The sequence below is a fragment of the Canis aureus genome, chromosome 19, assembly GCF_053574225.1.
Source record: "Canis aureus isolate CA01 chromosome 19, VMU_Caureus_v.1.0, whole genome shotgun sequence".
Lineage (NCBI taxonomy): Eukaryota > Metazoa > Chordata > Mammalia > Carnivora > Canidae > Canis > Canis aureus.
The window spans coordinates 20,829,991-20,840,487 of NC_135629.1; the positions used below are offsets into that span (position 1 = coordinate 20,829,991).

The 10,497-nt window shown below is 54.8% G+C and overlaps 1 long non-coding RNA gene across 1 annotated transcript; it reads right to left on the reverse strand.

Moving 5' to 3' along the window:
• Nucleotides 1-308: 308 nt before the first annotated feature.
• LOC144289731 (uncharacterized) lies at nucleotides 309-3,787 on the reverse strand. The gene is made up of 2 exons (XR_013357643.1): nucleotides 2,589-3,787; nucleotides 309-2,058 (listed from the first exon to the last, which is right to left on the reverse strand). It is a non-coding gene; the product is annotated as an uncharacterized LOC144289731 (long non-coding RNA).
• Nucleotides 3,788-10,497: the final 6,710 nt, after the last annotated feature.

The following is a 10,497-nucleotide window of genomic DNA, read 5'->3' on the forward strand; positions in this document are numbered from 1 at the left end:
CCTTTCTTTCTTCCTTCCTTCCTTTCTTTCTTTCTTTCCTTTTTCCTTTCTTTCTTTCTTTCTTTCTTTCTTTCTTCCTTCCTTCCTTCCTTCCTTCCTTCCTTCCTTCCTTCCTTCCTTCCTTCCTTCCTTTCTTTCTTTCTTTCTTTCTTTCTTTCTTTCTTTCTTTCTTTCTTTCTTTCTTTCTTTCTTTCCTTTTTGTAAAATGGGACAGTGATTGCCCCTGCCTGAAGCCCTGGAGTGTGAGGGGAGTGGGGAGCCCAGCTGGGACTGGCTGAGGGCCTGGCCAAAGCCTAAAGGATCATACATACAACTTCGAAAAGGACCTAATATCGTAGGTCCCTACGGCCTTCTTCAACCAATCGCAGACGCAGTAAAACTCTTCACAAAAGAACCTCTACGACCACTTACATCCTCTATATCAATATTCATTCACTTATATTCTGGAACTCAGGAATCAGGGTCTTCGTTCTGCCCGCATCCCACCCCAACCAGGGCTGAGGGCACCTTTTCCTGCCCACCTGGGATCTGGGGTGCCCCCAGATGCCCATCCTGTCTAGCCTCCGGGTCTTTGCATGGACTTTCCCCCTGTCAGGAGCCCCCCAGCTGATGCCGTGTGTCCCTCTGCTTAGCGCTAGATGTCTCCGATGCCTTCTATCCCTTCCTCCTTCCTTCACTGTTTCTCCCATTAACGGAGGTCGCTTTCCTGCCTTCACTTAGCCCCTAGCACATCTTTCGTATTTAAATGCTTGTTTCCTTCTTTGGTTTGCCCATAAGAGTAAGACAAATAGTTCCTGTTTATTGAGCCTTTATTGTGTGCCAGACGGGGGCCCTATGAAGAGCTGTGGAGGAGGCCGTGACTGGTCACCTAGGACGTGAGTCGGGGCCGCAGGATCGATGAGAGGTGGCTGCAACTATGCTAAGTGCCTGTTAACTCTTCCCGACAACCCTGTGACCTTATGGGTGCTTACGTCCCATTTTGCGATGATGAAGCAGTTGTGGGGCCGAAGAGAGAAACTCTCAGCTCCTCGAGTCTTACATTTTTTAAAGCATTTAATGAGCATTTTGTCAAATCTTCACCATGACACTGTGAGACTGGTGCTAGAGTCATCCCCGTTTTACCGAGGGGGAAATTGAGGCTCTGAGCCAAGAAGTCACTGGCCTAAGGTCACCGATCCAGTAACTGGCTGAGCTGGGATTCAAAGGCAGGCTTGTAGGAAATCTTAAGCCGCACGAAGGAATGAATGAGTTAGAGGGCAGCCTTCTGTTCCTTGGCTGTGCCGTTGGGGAGTCTTCATTACTTGGTTTTAATTTGCAGCTATGCGTAGCTGTGAAGGTCAAATGAGCTCACATCCTCAGCAGCTCTTTGAGAACAGGGTGACTGTGTTAGTGTGGGAGGGATTTTTTTCTGGGCTCATACCTGGGTTCTCAGCCTGCCCCGGTTCAGAGGAGAGCCTGGGTTTTCCTCCTGGCCCTGGAGGGCCCGAGACCCTGGGTCTTCCTGGAAGAGGCCCCATGCCCCACGAGGGCCTCCTTATGACAGGTAGGTCCTTGGCTCTTCCCAGGGGAACCCCAGAGAATTTCTTCCTGTTTTTACCTCCCCGTCCCTGGGGACCAGGCCCCAGTAGCTGTAGTGTCAGGAGCAGCCCAAGCCCCCAGAGAGTCTGTGGAGTCCTTTGGGGGGTGGGGGACAGGTGGCATTTCAGGGCAGCTGGGGACAGCCTCGCCAGGCTCAGGGAAGGAAGGAGCGGTTGCCAGGCTGCACAGCTGCCTTCCAGCACTTTGGGGCTGAGCTTCGTGGCTTCCCAGGTACATTCTCAGGGAGGATCTTCACGAATCCTTGCATATGCCCATGAGATGAGTATCCATAATCACGAATGCTCATATTCCTTGGTGGTTTACTAAGTGCCAGGCACTGAGGTGAAGTCTTTGGATTCTGTTTTCTCCTCTCTCGAGTTTATAGAGGAAGAGCCATTATTCATATAGTTCGCACTTGTGGGTGACAAAACCATGCATACGGCAGGTGGTAGAGGCATCTGAGCTCTGTCCAACACCTTCCTGTTAGAAATGTGTTTAACAGATGAGGAGACTGAGGCTCAGGAGGTGGAACGTCTTGCCCAAAGTCCTCAACTCTGCCCCTGAAAACCAGCCCCCCAGTGCCTGCTGGGGCAGCTGAGGGAGGGCGGGAGTTCACTGTTATCCTGGGCTCAGATGGGGAGGCCCCAGGAGTGCCGGGTTTTGGGAAATGCTGTGGGCCTCTGTTTCCTCAGCTATAAAATTGAGGAAGTAAGAGAGGTGTGCCTGACAGACACACTGCTCCTTCCCAAGGCTTCCCCAGCCCCACATTACAAGGCCTGAATTTTCCAGGGCAGAGTTTGGCCCCTGTCCAAGCCCCCTAACCAGCCGGCCCGCCCCCACCGGCTTTCCTTCCTCCCCTCCCCCTCACCAGGCTCCTATAACGGAGTCCTGTCAGTGAGTTATTGGCTCAATATTTTTATAGGCTCCCCCAGCAACCTTCCTCCCCCTTCCGCCACCCCGTTCCCCCCAAATAAAGGAGCTATAAGACTAGAGCCAAAAACACAGCTCACCGAATGTGCGCCAGGGACCCAGCCCCTGCAAGGGTGAGGTGGAGAACTTTCCATCTGGGCCCAGCCCTGGGCAGGGCCTATTCCCGTTCTCCCTCTGGCGGCTCCTGCCTCCGTCTTCCTGCCCCAGCTGCTCCACAGAAGCTGCTCTGTCCCTCAGGCTGGGCTTACTCCCTGTAGGGCCTCTCACGGTTCTGGGACAGGTAGGGACTGTGTTTACAGGCCAACCCAGAGGCCGTCGGCCAGGAAAGCCGGTCAGTCAGCCTGTCACGGTCTCACAGTCAGACTCTGACCCGCAGCCCGGGCCACACAGTGAGGCAGGGCCACTCGCGACACGAGTCGCAGCAGCTGCGGTCAGCCAGTCGCCCGGCCGGCCTCCACCAGTCAGCTAGTCAGGCAGTCAGCCACTGACTCACAGTTGGACTCAGTTACACCCAATCACAGCTGTTCACACCAGGGGTCATGGTCACAGCCAGCCGCTCAGCCAGCCCGCCCAGCTCAGCCAGTCAGTCAATCAATCGTTCGTTGTCTCAGAGGCAGACTCCGCTATACAGCCAGGGCTACATGGTCAGACGTGGCCTCTCACAGTCTGAGTCACAGCCGTGGTCAGCTGGTCTCCCCCAACTCTGGTCAGTCTCAATCTGTTGACCAACCGGCCAGTCAGCCAGTCGAGGCAGGTCAGTCAGCCTCCCTCATACAGCCAACCAGGCCCCCCATAGTCATCTGTCACCCAACGGCCAATCAAAATCGGTCAACCAGTCAGCACATTTAAAGCATGTCAGTTGGCAGGGTGCTGTCTCACAGCTAGGCTCTGTTCCCCTGGTCATCAGGTGGTCTATAGCAGTCAAGGCAGCCAGACACTCGATTTTCAAGGACTAAGGCAAATAGCCATGTCACCCAGCCAGACCCATCCATTGGGCATAGTCAGTTTCTGCCTGTTGGTCAGTCACCAATAGTTATTGGCAGCTACAGTCCATAGCCTGGTCAGTCATGGCCATGAAGGAATAGCAGCCGGCCAGCCAGTTGAGAGTCAAGTGTGCACTAAAGGGCACCAGTCAAGGTTCTGGGGTCGTTGTCAGACATCCAGTCCTCCAGTCAGTCTGAAGAAGACAGCCACTCCCCCAGCCAGCTAACGTCACTCAGGCAAGATCATCACTCCATGCTACTGGGTAGATCACTGTTAGTCACCCAGTTTTCGAGTCAGTTTGAATTAGGAAGCCAACATGTCAACTACCCACCAAGTGCGTTGTTGTCAACCAGTCAATCAGACTTGGAGTCAGCAAGTCCATCTTCTGGTCAACCAGTCACCTAGCCAGTCAAGCTCGATCCATCCACCCAGTTCAGTTGTCCTAGTTAGTCACAGGCTTCCATAGCCTGGGGCCTGGTCAATCCCAACGACAACCAGCCAGCTACCACCAGCCCGTCCCTCATCTCAACTCATCAACACCAAGACAGGCTGGCTTCTTACAGAACCAGATGAATCATTAGTGAATCACAGACAGAAACCCTAAGTGGAACCAGAAACATGCCCGAACCCCTTGCAGCAATGCCCAGAATTAGTGGTCCCAAATCAGCCTCTTGCTCTTGATTCATCAGGAAGGAGGGGTGTGGGGTGGGAAATAAGCCAACATGTAACTCCGATAAAACTCACTCGTCAGCCAGAGAGGCCACAGGCTGATGGCCAAGGAGATGGGGGAGTCCTTGGCCAGCTTTCTACCCCCACCACCTGGATGATCCATGAGGCTTTCCTCAGAGCAGGGACCCCTGTGCTCTTCCAGCAGAAGGAGGCAGGGGACAGTGAGAGCATGAGATGCCCCTGAAATCCCTGGGGTCTTCCTTTTCCTCCCTCCCCTCCCCTTTCTCTCCCTCTCTTTACTGCCCCCTCTATCCTCCATTATGAGCTCCCACCTGCCCTGCTCAGATAAATGCCTAACCCTCCCCATCTGTTCACATCCTGCCCTTGACATCCCATTGTGCCACTCACCTTCCCTACACACGCGCGCACACACACATATACACATGCGCACACACACGCACACACGCCTTGTTTCTTGGCTTGCCTCCTCATTTCAGAACATCCTGTTCCAAGCAGCCTGGGAGAAAACACTGGGCCCCCTCTCTGCCCCGGCCCCTCCCGTCTGCTCTTGAAGCAGTGCAGGGGCCCCTGCTGGATCCCCATCCTGGCATGAGCATCCCTGACCTGGACCTGGATGCTGGACGCGGGCAGGTTTTTCCTCCTGCAACCCCTCCTCCTCCAAGCCGGAGGAGAGGAATGTCAAGGAAAAGCCTGGGAGGGAGGTGTCTCACGCACTGAATTCCTGCGCTTGGGCCTGGGGCTTTCCCCGCAGCCAGGCAAGGGTTCCCCAGGCATTCTGGTACCTGCTGGCTGGTCCAGCCAGGATTTCTACGCCTAAGGGGAGAATGTTCATCTCAGAGAGACTAAAGTGGCTTTCTGCTGGAAAGGGGTGTGCTTTTGGCAGAGAGGACTCTCTGGACCCCTTCGAGCACCTGAGCTCAACTGCTTATTAGCCTTGTGACCACACTGGGCACGCTGGGTGTTTAGAGCCTGCGCACCCTCCTCGTTCAGATGGAGATGAGAACAGATCCCACCTCCTAGGCCCTGTGAGAGGATGAAATTGAAAAAGTGTGGAAAGGATTCAGGGCATTCTTGTGACTGCCAGCCTGCTGGGACTGGGTTTTTCCAAGTGGGCAAAATGATAGCCGAGGCCAAAGGGGCTCCTAGAAGCTTCCTCCCCTGCGGCTTCCCTCCGCCTGATTCCACTCACCCCTGCTCTGTCAGAGCTTCTAGTGGCTGAGGGCTCCCTCTGGGTGCTGCACTGCTGTGTGTGCTGTTGACAGTTCACACCGCCCCCTTACAGTAACCCAGGAAGTCCGTGCGCTGGCTATGCCCATTTCACGGAGGAAGAAACTGAGGTCCCAGGAGTTGGGAGCATTTGCCCAAAGCCACCGGTAATGAGGGGCAGAGCCAGAACCTGCTGACTCCTAAGGCCCACGAGATGATATAGGGCACCCCCCCCTTGTGCTGAAAGCCGCGTGTGTATCCTGCCCCTGCACCCCATGCCCTGCTCCCCGACATCTCGCTCTGGTCTTTCCCCTTCAGAGATGCCTTACACCTTTAGCCCCCCTTTCTTCCTGGCTCCCCTATCGACATCGATCTCTTCTCCCTCTCTCTGGGAGCCTGATGCTCTCTGCTTAATGTCTGTCAATATTCTTCGTTCTTTAGAAATTGAACTTCCAAATGTTAGGGGGCACCAGGCCTCCTGAAATAAAGATGACATTCCTCAGCTCTCCTTGCTGCCAAGTGTGGACAGATAGCTAAACGGTGGCTGATAGGACCCAAATTGGGGCTGCTCTCTGCCTTTAGGATGTCCTTTTGTTGAACTGGAAAGAGCTCCTCCTCTGAGCAGCTGTGGCTCCTGGGCCCAGGGCTTGGTGAGTCTCTGCAGGATGGGGTCAGCAGGCGGAGGGTGCAGCCCCGCGTCGGGCACTCAGGTGAGGGGCAGGATGGAGACTGGCCTTTTTGTCTCCACTCCCCCAGCTGGGGTGCTGGGGTGGGGGCTCAGGGGGCTAGGTCCTCAGGACTGTCAGCTCTCCGGCTCTGCGCACTTCTCTGCAGAGGGCGGGCAGGGTGGCGGTGCAGTACTGCCCTGAGCTGTATGGCCTGGGACCCCAAGGCTGCCTGTCCTGGGGCCTGCGACTGTCCCTCTGTCCCCATGAAGCTTGCTTGCCTCCCTCCCACCCTCCTCTCCTCCTTCCATTCTTTCTCCCTCCTTTCCCCTCCTCTCACCTGCCCCCTTCTCTTCTCCCTTCTTCCCAGTTGGTCTGTTCTCGGTCCTCCGCCTCCCCTGACTCTCCTCCCTCCGCCCTCTGTCTCTTCTTCTCCCGGTCTCTTTCTGTAGATCTCTAATCTTCTCATCATCTTTCCCTCAAGTGCTCTCTTCCCCTCTCCCTAATTCCGCCTGTAGGTTCCTTTTGTCTGTTTCTGAGTCTCCTTTGGTTTTCTTTTTCCTCCTCTGGGGAATCTGCATGCTTCTGTGAATTCAGTTTTGCAAGAGCTGCAGGGGCCTGTATATTCCCCCAGGTAACCCGGGCCTGACTCCGAGCTCCTGTCCCAGGGCTGGTGGGACTGGCCCTATGGAGCCACCCCACCTCTTCGCTGCAGGGTTGGCCTACAGAACAGAACTTCCAGGCCCTTCTGGCCTTTCCCCACACCTTGGTCCTTAGACATCTCGGGGCTGCTCCTCATCCATCACCATCTGCCCCAGCCTGACCGCCCCCCTGCTGGTGCCCTGAGCATCTTCTGACTCCATCCCCTTCCTAGGAAATCATTCCTCTTTATTCCCCCTGGAAACCCAGCCTAATCTAGATTTCACGGCAGCGGGGACAGGCTGTCTCCAAGCCCTGCGGCCACCCCAGAGGGCCTGGTTACCTCCTGGGGCCTGCTGAGAACAAGCCCCAGACAGGCTCTGTCCTGATTCTTTCCCAGCAGCAAAGACAAAACAAACACACACAGACTGAGGTCTGAGTTAAACACCTCTCACACCGCCCCCCTCGCCTTCCTTCTTGACCTACTCTTGACCTCTCTTGTGCCAAGCGGGATGCCCGGGAGGGGGCGGTGCAGCAGGACCCCCTGGGGAGAACCCAGTCAACCAGGCCAGGGGGCTGGCTCCTGTCAGGTCGACCACTCAGTCTTCTAGGCTCCACCAAGGAGAATCTTAGGGCTTAAAGACCCCCTAAGCTTCTTGGAAAGATTGCTAGGGCCCCCGGGGGAGTGGCTGCGTGCTGTTTCCTTGGCTCCTGGCACACCCCTGCACTCCGCTCCTCTCTCCCAGCCTCTGCTCCATCTTTCAGTTCCCTGGCAAGGTGCTCGTGGACACATCTATTCGTCTAGGACTGGTGAAAAACCGAGTGGGTACTGGTGGAGGCAGGCGGGGAGGTGGCGGCCTGGGGACACCTCAGAAACTCCCGTTTGGGATCTGAAAGGAATGTAGGGGAGGACTCTGGGAGAACTAAAGAGGATTTTGGGACGTCATGGTGGTGCTAGGAGAAAGGCTTGTGGCATCCAGATTGCCTCAACCTGTGGGGCCCTGCTTAGATAACAGGGATCTTAATGACTCCACCTGTCAGCTCCTTGCAGGTGGGAGGGGACATCTGAATCTAGAAACCTTCCCATTCCCAGTGAGGACCTGAGGGTTCACCCTTGGGCCTCCTGAGACGGGGCCACCCTGTAGGGGAGATTGCAGTAAGCCACCCTCTGAGGGCCCTCCAAGCCACCCCCAGCAGCTCAGTGGAGGCCTTTCTTTATTTGGATTTGCACTTGGCAGTGAGGACACTTTTTGAGGGGCCTGCGGGGTGGAAGTCAGCCCAGTAGAAGCCCTTCCTTCCCAGGCCCGAGGGGGCTTTGCAGAGACAGCGCCTCTCCCTCCCGCTGAGCACAAACCCACCATTTCCCTCACTTCCAGGCTCCAAGGGGGAGGGCCGGGGCCCAGTGTGAAATGCTCTTAGAGGAATCCCGCTGGGGTGACAAGACTCACAAGAAAAAGGCAGATGGCTCCCCACTGCCCTAGGGCTAACATCCAAATGGCCTGCCTGCCGATTAGCACAGGAGCACAGGCCGCCGTCCTCTCCCGCCTCCTCGCCCGCCGCACGCAGCCGGCCCAGCCAGGCGAGGTCTTGGGTCTTCAGGGCAGGCCGCCCGGCCCCGCTCCAGCTCCACCGCTCCGCAGGGACCGCCCTGGCCTCCTTTACCTCTTGGCTAACTCCTCTGCATCCTTCAGGACTTAGATGCCACTCCCTTCAGGAAGCCTTCCCAGAATGCCTCACGGGAGAGGCAGTAGAACGTGATTAGAGTTCGGGCCCACTTGGGTTGGACTCCCACTCACTGGCTCTATCAGTTGCCTAGGGCTGCAGAAACAAAGTGCCAGACTTGGGGACTCCAACAAATGAGATTCATTGTCACACAGTTCTGGAAGCTAGAAGTGTGAGATCAAGGTGTCAGCAGAGTTGACTGTCTGAAGGCCCTTGCAGGAGAATCCGTTCCAGGCTTTTCTTCTAGATTGTGGTAGCCTCAGGCATTTCTTAGCTTGTAGATGGCAAGCTCCCTGTGCTTCCACCTGGTCTTTTCCCTGTGTGATGTGTCCAAATTTCCTTTTTTTAAAAAAATAAGGATGCCAGTCATATTGCATTAATGCCCACCCTAATGAACTCAACTTAACGACCTCTTGGAAAACCCTCTTTCTAAATGAGGTCACATTTTGAAGTGTGGGGTGGGGGTTACATTTCAATTTATCTTTTTGGGGAGATACACTTCAGCCCATAACACTTGTGACATAGAGTGTGTTGCCGAATTTCTCTGAGCCCTGATTTCCTCATCTATTAGATGAGGATTGTGAAAGGGAGAATTGCCCCAGGACCCTGGGGACTTTGGTTCAGGCTCAGTTCCATTGACCAGCGCTGTGACCTCAGGCGACTCCCCTAACCTCTCTGAATCTGTGATCTGCTGCTGATCTGTGATCCCCCAAGTTTAGTGGCTTAAAACAACCATCATCATATATTTTGCTCACAAATCTGCAATCCGAGCTCAATGGGGAGAGTTTTTCTCAGTTCCCTGTGACAAAAACTGAAGCAGCTTGGTTGGGGCTGGAGGGTGTACATCTGAGATGACTCAGTCATGTGGCCAGCAAGTGGGTGCTGGCTGTTGGCTGGGGGCTGAGCCAGGGCTGTGGGCTGAAAGCTCTGGTCCTTCTCCATGGGAGTCTGTCCATGGGGCTGATTGGGCTTCCTCCCAGCATGGTGGCTGGGTTCAAAAAGCAACTGTCCCCAAAGAGCCGGGACAGGTGTATTATCTTTTCTGACTCAGCTTTGGAAGTTACATAGTGTCACTTCCGTAGAAGCCACAGCCTGCCCTGATTCTAGAAGAGAGGACATAGACTCTTAAAAAAAAAAAAAAAAATGTTATTTTTAACTAATCTCTACACCCAGTGTGGGGCTTGAACTTATAACCCTAAGATCAAGAGTTGTGTGCTCTACTGACTGAGCCAGCCAGGTACCCCTAGACTCTACTGCTTATTGAGAAAAGGGTCAAAGTCACATTGTAAGAAGTGTATACAAACTAGAGGTATTGTTGTGGTCACGTGTGGAAAATACAGAGGCCACACTTTGTCTCGTCCTCTCCATCTGGGGCTCCCACTTACACAGACAGTGGGCTGAGGCCCTCATACAGAGTATCTCCTTCAATGCCTATGACAACCCCATACTGCTGATTAGCATCTTATTTCACAACGAGGACATGGAGGTCCAGAGGGGTGACTTGCCCAAGGCCACCTACCTAGACAGAGGCGGAGTCAGACTCTCCTTGCCTCTAGGACCTCTGACAGCTCAGGGGGACATCAGCAGTCTCTGCTGTCCTGAAGCTCCTGCCCACCTCCTCCCCCTTACCCCACTGCATGGCCCCTGACTTGGGGGCTTACCTGTGTTCTTGGCCTCATGAATTCTACCTGTTATGCCCTAGTCTCTTCTCATGGAATAGGGCCTGGCGGGCTGGTGGTAGAGCGAGGTGGGTATAATCCTCTGAACTGGCCTTAAGCATGGACCTGGTGGCTCAGAGAGGATCTCGTGGCCTGAGAACACTGTTTCCATGGGAAAGGATCTGGGATTCAGCCCACTGCCTCCCAGACACTTTTAGGGCTGAGGCTGAGGCTGGAAATGGCCTCCTACCAACCAGTCCACCTATTTCTTTAGATACAGCCACTGGGGCCAGGTCCCGATTCTGGTAGTCCTAAGGCATTGGTTCATTATCACAGGACAAAGAACTACCCTTGCTACCACCCCGTTTTAGACATGAGGAGTCTGGGGCTCAGAAAGATGAGCTGACTGGCCTGAGGTCATAAAG